Genomic DNA, 14,397 nt, shown 5'->3' on the forward strand with positions numbered 1-14,397 from the left:
CTACCCTGGAAGATTATTTTATACAGAATTGTCAATATACATCTACCCTCATATGAGACAAAAATTCAGGTTAAATGGACCAACCAGAACCACCCAAGACCAGTTCCAAGACAACCACTATTTTTAACGCAATTTACCCCAATTTGGACACTTATTCTTGCCTAACATCCACCCAGAAACTCCCTGGAAGATTATTTTATAGAAAATGGTCAATATACATCTCCCCTCATATGAGACAAAAATTCAGGGTAAATGGACCAACCAGAACCGCTCAGGACCAGTTCCAACACAAGCACTCGTTGTCATAAAAGTGCCCAAATTAGGCACACTGTTTGTGGCATAACTTTACTTCACAACTACCCTGGAAGATTATTTTATACAGAATTGTCAATATACATCTCCCCTCATATGAGACAAAAATTCAGGTTAAATGGACCAACCAGAACCACCCAAGACCAGTTCCAAGACAACCACTATTTTTAACGCAATTTACCCCAATTTGGGCACTATTTCTTGCCTAACATCCCCCCAGAACCTCCCTGGAAGACTAATTTTACACAATATTGTGAATTATACATCTACCCACAAATAAGACACCATTCCTGGGTAAATGGACCAACCAGAACCAATCAGGACCAGTTCCAATACAAGCACTCAAAGTCATAAAAGTGCCCAAATTAGGCACACTGTTTGTGGCATAACTTTACTTCACAACTACCCTGGAAGATTATTTTATACAGAATGGTCAATATACATCTACCCTCATATGAGACAAAAATTCTGGTTAAATGGACCAAACAGAACCACCCAAGACCAGTTCCAATGCAACCACTATTTTTAACGAAAATTACCCCAATTTGGACACTTATTCTTGCCTAACATCCACCCAGAAACTCCCTGGAAGATTATTTTATAGAAAATGGTCAATATACATCTCCCCTCATATGAGACAAAAATTCAGGGTAAATGGACCAACCAGAACCGCTCAGGACCAGTTCCAAGACAAGCACTCGTTGTCATAAAAGTGCCCATATTAGGTACATTGATTGTGGCATAACTTGTTGCATTGGAACTGGTCTTGGGTGGTTCTGTTTGGTCCATTTAACCTGAATTTTTGTCTCATATGAGGGTAGATGTATATTGACCATTCTGTATAAAATAATCTTCCAGGATAGTTGTGAAGTAAAGTTATGCCACAAACAGTGTGCCTAATTTGGGCACTTTTATGACAACGAGTGCTTGTATTGGAACTGGTCCTGATTGGTTCTGGTTGGTCCATTTACCCAGGAATGGTGTCCTATTTGTGGGTAGATGTATAATTCACAATATTGTGTAAAATTAGTCTTCCAGGGAGGTTCTGGGGGGATGTTAGGCAAGAAATAGTGCCCAAATTGGGGTAAATTGCGTTAAAAATAGTGGTTGTCTTGGAACTGGTCTTGGGTGGTTCTGGTTGGTCCATTTAACCTGAATTTTTGTCTCATATGAGGGTAGATGTATATTGTGCAGACAAAGTGCAGACATGAATATCGGGCACTGGAGGTGATTTTCCTGGGTAAAAGACAGCCATAAACGTCGGCGCGACCAAATACGACGACATACGACCATTCTCAAAAGTGCCCAAAATGCACTAAAATTGGTTTTAAATCAGCACTCATCGATCAAATACAAATATTATATATTTAATACAAATATTTGACCTTTTTAAACATTAAAACCGGGCCCAGGAGGGTGATTTACCCGAAGAAATGACACTTTTGACCCGGCAATTTGACCCTAATTGCAGTAAAAAAAAATGTCCACAGTGTGGCAGAGTTCTGCGGGTTCCATAGCGGCCCAGTGCGTACTGGTTTGTATAAAAAGTAGCCCATTTCGGTTCTGGGGGGTTATTTTCCCCGGAAAAAGTGCCTAAAATGTGGGTGCATGTATTATTGATGATTTTGTGTAAAATTAGTCTTCCAGGGAGGTTCTGGGGGGATTTTAAGCCAGAAATAGTGCCCCAAATTGGGGTAAATTGCGTCAAAAATAGTGGTTGCATTATAACCGGTCTTGTGTGGTTCTGGTTGGTCCATTTAACCTGAATTTTTGTCTCATATGAGGGTAGATGTATATTGACCATTCTGTATAAAATAATCTTCCAGGGTAGTTGTGAAGTAAAGTTATTCCACAAACAGTGTGCCTAATTTGGGCACTTTTATGACAACGAGTGCTTGTATTGGAACTGGTCCTGATTGGTTCTGGTTGGTCCATTTACCCAGGAATGGTGTCTTATTTGTGGGTAGATGTATAATTCACAATATTGTGTAAAATTAGTCTTCCAGGGAGGTTCTGGGGGGATGTTAGGCAAGAATAAGTGTCCAAATTGGGGTAATTTTCGTTAAAAATAGTGGTTGCATTGGAACTGGTCTTGGGTGGTTCTGTTTGGTCCATTTAACCTGAATTTTTGTCTCATATGAGGGTAGATGTATATTGACCATTCTGTATAAAATAATCTTCCAGGGTAGTTGTGAAGTAAAGTTATTCCACAAACAGTGTGCCTAATTTGGGCACTTTTATGACAACGAGTGCTTGTGTTGGAACTGGTCCTGAGTGGTTCTGGTTGGTCCATTTACCCAGGAATGGTGTCTTATTTGTGGGTAGATGTATACTTCACAATTTTGTGTAAAATTAGTCTTCCAGGGAGGTTCTGGGGGGATGTTAGGCAAGAATAAGTGCCCAAATTGGGGTAAATTGCGTCAAAAATAGTGGTTGTCTTGGAACTGGTCTTGGGTGGTTCTGGTTGGTCCATTTACCCTGAATTTTTGTCTCCTATGAGGGTAGATGTATATTGACCATTCTGTATAAAATAATCTTCCAGGGTAGTTGGGAAGTAAAGTTATGCCACAATCAATGTACCTAATATGGGCACTTTTATGACAACGAGTGCTTGTCTTGGAACTGGTCCTGAGCGGTTCTGGTTGGTCCATTTACCCTGAATTTTTGTCTCATATGAGGGGAGATGTATATTGACCATTTTCTATAAAATAATCTTCCAGGGAGTTTCTGGGTGGATGTTAGGCAAGAATAAGTGTCCAAATTGGGGTAATTTTCGTTAAAAATAGTGGTTGCATTGGAACTGGTCTTGGGTGGTTCTGTTTGGTCCATTTAACCTGAATTTTTGTCTCATATGAGGGTAGATGTATATTGACCATTCTGTATAAAATAATCTTCCAGGGTAGTTGTGAAGTAAAGTTATTCCACAAACAGTGTGCCTAATTTGGGCACTTTTATGACAACGAGTGCTTGTATTGGAACTGGTCCTGATTGGTTCTGGTTGGTCCATTTACCCAGGAATGGTGTCTTATTTGTGGGTAGATGTATAATTCACAATATTGTGTAAAATTAGTCTTCCAGGGAGGTTCTGGGGGGATGTTAGGCAAGAATAAGTGTCCAAATTGGGGTAATTTTCGTTAAAAATAGTGGTTGCATTGGAACTGGTCTTGGGTGGTTCTGTTTGGTCCATTTAACCTGAATTTTTGTCTCATATGAGGGTAGATGTATATTGACCATTCTGTATAAAATAATCTTCCAGGGTAGTTGTGAAGTAAAGTTATTCCACAAACAGTGTGCCTAATTTGGGCACTTTTATGACAACGAGTGCTTGTGTTGGAACTGGTCCTGAGTGGTTCTGGTTGGTCCATTTACCCAGGAATGGTGTCTTATTTGTGGGTAGATGTATACTTCACAATTTTGTGTAAAATTAGTCTTCCAGGGAGGTTCTGGGGGGATGTTAGGCAAGAATAAGTGCCCAAATTGGGGTAAATTGCGTCAAAAATAGTGGTTGTCTTGGAACTGGTCTTGGGTGGTTCTGGTTGGTCCATTTACCCTGAATTTTTGTCTCCTATGAGGGTAGATGTATATTGACCATTCTGTATAAAATAATCTTCCAGGGTAGTTGTGAAGTAAAGTTATGCCACAATCAATGTACCTAATATGGGCACTTTTATGACAACGAGTGCTTGTCTTGGAACTGGTCCTGAGCGGTTCTGGTTGGTCCATTTACCCTGAATTTTTGTCTCATATGAGGGGAGATGTATATTGACCATTTTCTATAAAATAATCTTCCAGGGAGTTTCTGGGTGGATGTTAGGCAAGAATAAGTGTCCAAATTGGGGTAATTTTCGTTAAAAATAGTGGTTGCATTGGAACTGGTCTTGGGTGGTTCTGTTTGGTCCATTTAACCTGAATTTTTGTCTCATATGAGGGTAGATGTATATTGACCATTCTGTATAAAATAATCTTCCAGGGTAGTTGTGAAGTAAAGTTATTCCACAAACAGTGTGCCTAATTTGGGCACTTTTATGACAACGAGTGCTTGTATTGGAACTGGTCCTGATTGGTTCTGGTTGGTCCATTTACCCAGGAATGGTGTCTTATTTGTGGGTAGATGTATAATTCACAATATTGTGTAAAATTAGTCTTCCAGGGAGGTTCTGGGGGGATGTTAGGCAAGAATAAGTGTCCAAATTGGGGTAATTTTCGTTAAAAATAGTGGTTGCATTGGAACTGGTCTTGGGTGGTTCTGTTTGGTCCATTTAACCTGAATTTTTGTCTCATATGAGGGTAGATGTATATTGACCATTCTGTATAAAATAATCTTCCAGGGTAGTTGTGAAGTAAAGTTATTCCACAAACAGTGTGCCTAATTTGGGCACTTTTATGACAACGAGTGCTTGTGTTGGAACTGGTCCTGAGTGGTTCTGGTTGGTCCATTTACCCAGGAATGGTGTCTTATTTGTGGGTAGATGTATACTTCACAATTTTGTGTAAAATTAGTCTTCCAGGGAGGTTCTGGGGGGATGTTAGGCAAGAATAAGTGCCCAAATTGGGGTAAATTGCGTCAAAAATAGTGGTTGTCTTGGAACTGGTCTTGGGTGGTTCTGGTTGGTCCATTTAACCTGAATTTTTGTCTCATATGAGGGGAGATGTATATTGACCATTTTCTATAAAATAATCTTCCAGGGAGTTTCTGGGTGGATGTTAGGCAAGAATAAGTGTCCAAATTGGGGTAATTTTCGTTAAAAATAGTGGTTGCATTGGAACTGGTCTTGGGTGGTTCTGTTTGGTCCATTTAACCTGAATTTTTGTCTCATATGAGGGTAGATGTATATTGACCATTCTGTATAAAATAATCTTCCAGGGTAGTTGTGAAGTAAAGTTATTCCACAAACAGTGTGCCTAATTTGGGCACTTTTATGACAACGAGTGCTTGTATTGGAACTGGTCCTGATTGGTTCTGGTTGGTCCATTTACCCAGGAATGGTGTCTTATTTGTGGGTAGATGTATAATTCACAATATTGTGTAAAATTAGTCTTCCAGGGAGGTTCTGGGGGGATGTTAGGCAAGAATAAGTGTCCAAATTGGGGTAATTTTCGTTAAAAATAGTGGTTGCATTGGAACTGGTCTTGGGTGGTTCTGTTTGGTCCATTTAACCTGAATTTTTGTCTCATATGAGGGTAGATGTATATTGACCATTCTGTATAAAATAATCTTCCAGGGTAGTTGTGAAGTAAAGTTATTCCACAAACAGTGTGCCTAATTTGGGCACTTTTATGACAACGAGTGCTTGTGTTGGAACTGGTCCTGAGTGGTTCTGGTTGGTCCATTTACCCAGGAATGGTGTCTTATTTGTGGGTAGATGTATACTTCACAATTTTGTGTAAAATTAGTCTTCCAGGGAGGTTCTGGGGGGATGTTAGGCAAGAATAAGTGCCCAAATTGGGGTAAATTGCGTCAAAAATAGTGGTTGTCTTGGAACTGGTCTTGGGTGGTTCTGGTTGGTCCATTTACCCTGAATTTTTGTCTCCTATGAGGGTAGATGTATATTGACCATTCTGTATAAAATAATCTTCCAGGGTAGTTGTGAAGTAAAGTTATGCCACAATCAATGTACCTAATATGGGCACTTTTATGACAACGAGTGCTTGTCTTGGAACTGGTCCTGAGCGGTTCTGGTTGGTCCATTTACCCTGAATTTTTGTCTCATATGAGGGGAGATGTATATTGACCATTTTCTATAAAATAATCTTCCAGGGAGTTTCTGGGTGGATGTTAGGCAAGAATAAGTGTCCAAATTGGGGTAATTTTCGTTAAAAATAGTGGTTGCATTGGAACTGGTCTTGGGTGGTTCTGTTTGGTCCATTTAACCTGAATTTTTGTCTCATATGAGGGTAGATGTATATTGACCATTCTGTATAAAATAATCTTCCAGGGTAGTTGTGAAGTAAAGTTATTCCACAAACAGTGTGCCTAATTTGGGCACTTTTATGACAACGAGTGCTTGTATTGGAACTGGTCCTGATTGGTTCTGGTTGGTCCATTTACCCAGGAATGGTGTCTTATTTGTGGGTAGATGTATAATTCACAATATTGTGTAAAATTAGTCTTCCAGGGAGGTTCTGGGGGGATGTTAGGCAAGAATAAGTGTCCAAATTGGGGTAATTTTCGTTAAAAATAGTGGTTGCATTGGAATTGGTCTTGGGTGGTTCTGTTTGGTCCATTTAACCTGAATTTTTGTCTCATATGAGGGTAGATGTATATTGACCATTCTGTATAAAATAATCTTCCAGGGTAGTTGTGAAGTAAAGTTATTCCACAAACAGTGTGCCTAATTTGGGCACTTTTATGACAACGAGTGCTTGTGTTGGAACTGGTCCTGAGTGGTTCTGGTTGGTCCATTTACCCAGGAATGGTGTCTTATTTGTGGGTAGATGTATAATTCACAATATTGTGTAAAATTAGTCTTCCAGGGAGGTTCTGGGGGGATGTTAGGCAAGAATAAGTGTCCAAATTGGGGTAAATTGCGTCAAAAATAGTGGTTGCATTGGAACTGGTCTTGGGTGGTTCTGGTTGGTCCATTTAACCTGAATTTTTGTCTCATATGAGGGTAGATGTATATTGACCATTCTGTATAAAATAATCTTCCAGGGTAGTTGTGAAGTAAAGTTATTCCACAAACAGTGTGCCTAATTTGGGCACTTTTATGACAACGAGTGCTTGTGTTGGAACTGGTCCTGAGTGGTTCTGGTTGGTCCATTTACCCAGGAATGGTGTCTTATTTGTGGGTAGATGTATACTTCACAATTTTGTGTAAAATTAGTCTTCCAGGGAGGTTCTGGGGGGATGTTAGGCAAGAATAAGTGCCCAAATTGGGGTAAATTGCGTCAAAAATAGTGGTTGTCTTGGAACTGGTCTTGGGTGGTTCTGGTTGGTCCATTTACCCTGAATTTTTGTCTCCTATGAGGGTAGATGTATATTGACCATTCTGTATAAAATAATCTTCCAGGGTAGTTGTGAAGTAAAGTTATTCCACAAACAGTGTGCCTAATTTGGGCACTTTTATGACAACGAGTGCTTGTGTTGGAACTGGTCCTGAGTGGTTCTGGTTGGTCCATTTACCCAGGAATGGTGTCTTATTTGTGGGTAGATGTATAATTCACAATATTGTGTAAAATTAGTCTTCCAGGGAGGTTCTGGGGGGATGTTAGGCAAGAATAAGTGCCCAAATTGGGGTAAATTGCGTCAAAAATAGTGGTTGTCTTGGAACTGGTCTTGGGTGGTTCTGGTTGGTCCATTTACCCTGAATTTTTGTCTCCTATGAGGGTAGATGTATATTGACCATTCTGTATAAAATAATCTTCCAGGGTAGTTGGGAAGTAAAGTTATGCCACAATCAATGTACCTAATATGGGCACTTTTATGACAACGAGTGCTTGTCTTGGAACTGGTCCTGAGCGGTTCTGGTTGGTCCATTTACCCTGAATTTTTGTCTCATATGAGGGGAGAATGTATATTGACCATTTTCTATAAAATAATCTTCCAGGGAGTTTCTGGGTGGATGTTAGGCAAGAATAAGTGTCCAAATTGGGGTAATTTTCGTTAAAAATAGTGGTTGCATTGGAACTGGTCTTGGGTGGTTCTGTTTGGTCCATTTAACCTGAATTTTTGTCTCATATGAGGGTAGATGTATATTGACCATTCTGTATAAAATAATCTTCCAGGGTAGTTGTGAAGTAAAGTTATTCCACAAACAGTGTGCCTAATTTGGGCACTTTTATGACAACGAGTGCTTGTATTGGAACTGGTCCTGATTGGTTCTGGTTGGTCCATTTACCCAGGAATGGTGTCTTATTTGTGGGTAGATGTATAATTCACAATATTGTGTAAAATTAGTCTTCCAGGGAGGTTCTGGGGGGATGTTAGGCAAGAATAAGTGTCCAAATTGGGGTAATTTTCGTTAAAAATAGTGGTTGCATTGGAACTGGTCTTGGGTGGTTCTGTTTGGTCCATTTAACCTGAATTTTTGTCTCATATGAGGGTAGATGTATATTGACCATTCTGTATAAAATAATCTTCCAGGGTAGTTGTGAAGTAAAGTTATTCCACAAACAGTGTGCCTAATTTGGGCACTTTTATGACAACGAGTGCTTGTATTGGAACTGGTCCTGATTGGTTCTGGTTGGTCCATTTACCCAGGAATGGTGTCTTATTTGTGGGTAGATGTATAATTCACAATATTGTGTAAAATTAGTCTTCCAGGGAGGTTCTGGGGGGATGTTAGGCAAGAATAAGTGTCCAAATTGGGGTAATTTTCGTTAAAAATAGTGGTTGCATTGGAACTGGTCTTGGGTGGTTCTGTTTGGTCCATTTAACCTGAATTTTTGTCTCATATGAGGGTAGATGTATATTGACCATTCTGTATAAAATAATCTTCCAGGGTAGTGAAGTAAAGTTATTCCACAAACAGTGTGCCTAATTTGGGCACTTTTATGACAACGAGTGCTTGTGTTGGAACTGGTCCTGAGTGGTTCTGGTTGGTCCATTTACCCAGGAATGGTGTCTTATTTGTGGGTAGATGTATACTTCACAATTTTGTGTAAAATTAGTCTTCCAGGGAGGTTCTGGGGGGATGTTAGGCAAGAATAAGTGCCCAAATTGGGGTAAATTGCGTCAAAAATAGTGGTTGTCTTGGAACTGGTCTTGGGTGGTTCTGGTTGGTCCATTTACCCTGAATTTTTGTCTCCTATGAGGGTAGATGTATATTGACCATTCTGTATAAAATAATCTTCCAGGGTAGTTGTGAAGTAAAGTTATTCCACAAACAGTGTGCCTAATTTGGGCACTTTTATGACAACGAGTGCTTGTGTTGGAACTGGTCCTGAGTGGTTCTGGTTGGTCCATTTACCCAGGAATGGTGTCTTATTTGTGGGTAGATGTATACTTCACAATTTTGTGTAAAATTAGTCTTCCAGGGAGGTTCTGGGGGGATGTTAGGCAAGAATAAGTGCCCAAATTGGGGTAAATTGCGTCAAAAATAGTGGTTGTCTTGGAACTGGTCTTGGGTGGTTCTGGTTGGTCCATTTACCCTGAATTTTTGTCTCATATGAGGGGAGATGTATATTGACCATTTTCTATAAAATAATCTTCCAGGGAGTTTCTGGGTGGATGTTAGGCAAGAATAAGTGTCCAAATTGGGGTAATTTTCGTTAAAAATAGTGGTTGCATTGGAACTGGTCTTGGGTGGTTCTGTTTGGTCCATTTAACCTGAATTTTTGTCTCATATGAGGGTAGATGTATATTGACCATTCTGTATAAAATAATCTTCCAGGGTAGTTGTGAAGTAAAGTTATTCCACAAACAGTGTGCCTAATTTGGGCACTTTTATGACAACGAGTGCTTGTATTGGAACTGGTCCTGATTGGTTCTGGTTGGTCCATTTACCCAGGAATGGTGTCTTATTTGTGGGTAGATGTATAATTCACAATATTGTGTAAAATTAGTCTTCCAGGGAGGTTCTGGGGGGATGTTAGGCAAGAATAAGTGTCCAAATTGGGGTAATTTTCGTTAAAAATAGTGGTTGCATTGGAACTGGTCTTGGGTGGTTCTGTTTGGTCCATTTAACCTGAATTTTTGTCTCATATGAGGGTAGATGTATATTGACCATTCTGTATAAAATAATCTTCCAGGGTAGTTGTGAAGTAAAGTTATTCCACAAACAGTGTGCCTAATTTGGGCACTTTTATGACAACGAGTGCTTGTATTGGAACTGGTCCTGATTGGTTCTGGTTGGTCCATTTACCCAGGAATGGTGTCTTATTTGTGGGTAGATGTATAATTCACAATATTGTGTAAAATTAGTCTTCCAGGGAGGTTCTGGGGGGATGTTAGGCAAGAATAAGTGTCCAAATTGGGGTAATTTTCGTTAAAAATAGTGGTTGCATTGGAACTGGTCTTGGGTGGTTCTGTTTGGTCCATTTAACCTGAATTTTTGTCTCATATGAGGGTAGATGTATATTGACCATTCTGTATAAAATAATCTTCCAGGGTAGTGAAGTAAAGTTATTCCACAAACAGTGTGCCTAATTTGGGCACTTTTATGACAACGAGTGCTTGTGTTGGAACTGGTCCTGAGTGGTTCTGGTTGGTCCATTTACCCAGGAATGGTGTCTTATTTGTGGGTAGATGTATACTTCACAATTTTGTGTAAAATTAGTCTTCCAGGGAGGTTCTGGGGGGATGTTAGGCAAGAATAAGTGCCCAAATTGGGGTAAATTGCGTCAAAAATAGTGGTTGTCTTGGAACTGGTCTTGGGTGGTTCTGGTTGGTCCATTTACCCTGAATTTTTGTCTCCTATGAGGGTAGATGTATATTGACCATTCTGTATAAAATAATCTTCCAGGGTAGTTGTGAAGTAAAGTTATTCCACAAACAGTGTGCCTAATTTGGGCACTTTTATGACAACGAGTGCTTGTGTTGGAACTGGTCCTGAGTGGTTCTGGTTGGTCCATTTACCCAGGAATGGTGTCTTATTTGTGGGTAGATGTATAATTCACAATATTGTGTAAAATTAGTCTTCCAGGGAGGTTCTGGGGGGATGTTAGGCAAGAATAAGTGCCCAAATTGGGGTAAATTGCGTCAAAAATAGTGGTTGTCTTGGAACTGGTCTTGGGTGGTTCTGGTTGGTCCATTTACCCTGAATTTTTGTCTCCTATGAGGGTAGATGTATATTGACCATTCTGTATAAAATAATCTTCCAGGGTAGTTGGGAAGTAAAGTTATGCCACAATCAATGTACCTAATATGGGCACTTTTATGACAACGAGTGCTTGTCTTGGAACTGGTCCTGAGCGGTTCTGGTTGGTCCATTTACCCTGAATTTTTGTCTCATATGAGGGGAGATGTATATTGACCATTTTCTATAAAATAATCTTCCAGGGAGTTTCTGGGTGGATGTTAGGCAAGAATAAGTGTCCAAATTGGGGTAATTTTCGTTAAAAATAGTGGTTGCATTGGAACTGGTCTTGGGTGGTTCTGTTTGGTCCATTTAACCTGAATTTTTGTCTCATATGAGGGTAGATGTATATTGACCATTCTGTATAAAATAATCTTCCAGGGTAGTTGTGAAGTAAAGTTATTCCACAAACAGTGTGCCTAATTTGGGCACTTTTATGACAACGAGTGCTTGTATTGGAACTGGTCCTGATTGGTTCTGGTTGGTCCATTTACCCAGGAATGGTGTCTTATTTGTGGGTAGATGTATAATTCACAATATTGTGTAAAATTAGTCTTCCAGGGAGGTTCTGGGGGGATGTTAGGCAAGAATAAGTGTCCAAATTGGGGTAATTTTCGTTAAAAATAGTGGTTGCATTGGAACTGGTCTTGGGTGGTTCTGTTTGGTCCATTTAACCTGAATTTTTGTCTCATATGAGGGTAGATGTATATTGACCATTCTGTATAAAATAATCTTCCAGGGTAGTTGTGAAGTAAAGTTATTCCACAAACAGTGTGCCTAATTTGGGCACTTTTATGACAACGAGTGCTTGTATTGGAACTGGTCCTGATTGGTTCTGGTTGGTCCATTTACCCAGGAATGGTGTCTTATTTGTGGGTAGATGTATAATTCACAATATTGTGTAAAATTAGTCTTCCAGGGAGGTTCTGGGGGGATGTTAGGCAAGAATAAGTGTCCAAATTGGGGTAATTTTCGTTAAAAATAGTGGTTGCATTGGAACTGGTCTTGGGTGGTTCTGTTTGGTCCATTTAACCTGAATTTTTGTCTCATATGAGGGTAGATGTATATTGACCATTCTGTATAAAATAATCTTCCAGGGTAGTGAAGTAAAGTTATTCCACAAACAGTGTGCCTAATTTGGGCACTTTTATGACAACGAGTGCTTGTGTTGGAACTGGTCCTGAGTGGTTCTGGTTGGTCCATTTACCCAGGAATGGTGTCTTATTTGTGGGTAGATGTATACTTCACAATTTTGTGTAAAATTAGTCTTCCAGGGAGGTTCTGGGGGGATGTTAGGCAAGAATAAGTGCCCAAATTGGGGTAAATTGCGTCAAAAATAGTGGTTGTCTTGGAACTGGTCTTGGGTGGTTCTGGTTGGTCCATTTACCCTGAATTTTTGTCTCCTATGAGGGTAGATGTATATTGACCATTCTGTATAAAATAATCTTCCAGGGTAGTTGTGAAGTAAAGTTATTCCACAAACAGTGTGCCTAATTTGGGCACTTTTATGACAACGAGTGCTTGTGTTGGAACTGGTCCTGAGTGGTTCTGGTTGGTCCATTTACCCAGGAATGGTGTCTTATTTGTGGGTAGATGTATACTTCACAATTTTGTGTAAAATTAGTCTTCCAGGGAGGTTCTGGGGGGATGTTAGGCAAGAATAAGTGCCCAAATTGGGGTAAATTGCGTCAAAAATAGTGGTTGTCTTGGAACTGGTCTTGGGTGGTTCTGGTTGGTCCATTTACCCTGAATTTTTGTCTCATATGAGGGGAGATGTATATTGACCATTTTCTATAAAATAATCTTCCAGGGAGTTTCTGGGTGGATGTTAGGCAAGAATAAGTGTCCAAATTGGGGTAATTTTCGTTAAAAATAGTGGTTGCATTGGTACTGGTCTTGGGTGGTTCTGTTTGGTCCATTTAACCTGAATTTTTGTCTCATATGAGGGTAGATGTATATTGACCATTCTGTATAAAATAATCTTCCAGGGTAGTTGTGAAGTAAAGTTATTCCACAAACAGTGTGCCTAATTTGGGCACTTTTATGACAACGAGTGCTTGTATTGGAACTGGTCCTGATTGGTTCTGGTTGGTCCATTTACCCAGGAATGGTGTCTTATTTGTGGGTAGATGTATAATTCACAATATTGTGTAAAATTAGTCTTCCAGGGAGGTTCTGGGGGGATGTTAGGCAAGAATAAGTGTCCAAATTGGGGTAATTTTCGTTAAAAATAGTGGTTGCATTGGAACTGGTCTTGGGTGGTTCTGTTTGGTCCATTTAACCTGAATTTTTGTCTCATATGAGGGTAGATGTATATTGACCATTCTGTATAAAATAATCTTCCAGGGTAGTTGTGAAGTAAAGTTATTCCACAAACAGTGTGCCTAATTTGGGCACTTTTATGACAACGAGTGCTTGTATTGGAACTGGTCCTGATTGGTTCTGGTTGGTCCATTTACCCAGGAATGGTGTCTTATTTGTGGGTAGATGTATAATTCACAATATTGTGTAAAATTAGTCTTCCAGGGAGGTTCTGGGGGGATGTTAGGCAAGAATAAGTGTCCAAATTGGGGTAATTTTCGTTAAAAATAGTGGTTGCATTGGAACTGGTCTTGGGTGGTTCTGTTTGGTCCATTTAACCTGAATTTTTGTCTCATATGAGGGTAGATGTATATTGACCATTCTGTATAAAATAATCTTCCAGGGTAGTGAAGTAAAGTTATTCCACAAACAGTGTGCCTAATTTGGGCACTTTTATGACAACGAGTGCTTGTGTTGGAACTGGTCCTGAGTGGTTCTGGTTGGTCCATTTACCCAGGAATGGTGTCTTATTTGTGGGTAGATGTATACTTCACAATTTTGTGTAAAATTAGTCTTCCAGGGAGGTTCTGGGGGGATGTTAGGCAAGAATAAGTGCCCAAATTGGGGTAAATTGCGTCAAAAATAGTGGTTGTCTTGGAACTGGTCTTGGGTGGTTCTGGTTGGTCCATTTACCCTGAATTTTTGTCTCCTATGAGGGTAGATGTATATTGACCATTCTGTATAAAATAATCTTCCAGGGTAGTTGTGAAGTAAAGTTATTCCACAAACAGTGTGCCTAATTTGGGCACTTTTATGACAACGAGTGCTTGTGTTGGAACTGGTCCTGAGTGGTTCTGGTTGGTCCATTTACCCAGGAATGGTGTCTTATTTGTGGGTAGATGTATACTTCACAATTTTGTGTAAAATTAGTCTTCCAGGGAGGTTCTGGGGGGATGTTAGGCAAGAATAAGTGCCCAAATTGGGGTAAATTGCGTCAAAAATAGTGGTTGTCTTGGAACTGGTCTTGGGTGGTTCTGGTTGGTCCATT

This window comes from Stigmatopora argus, unplaced genomic scaffold (assembly GCF_051989625.1).
Source record: "Stigmatopora argus isolate UIUO_Sarg unplaced genomic scaffold, RoL_Sarg_1.0 HiC_scaffold_70, whole genome shotgun sequence".
Classification (NCBI taxonomy): Eukaryota; Metazoa; Chordata; class Actinopteri; order Syngnathiformes; family Syngnathidae; genus Stigmatopora; species Stigmatopora argus.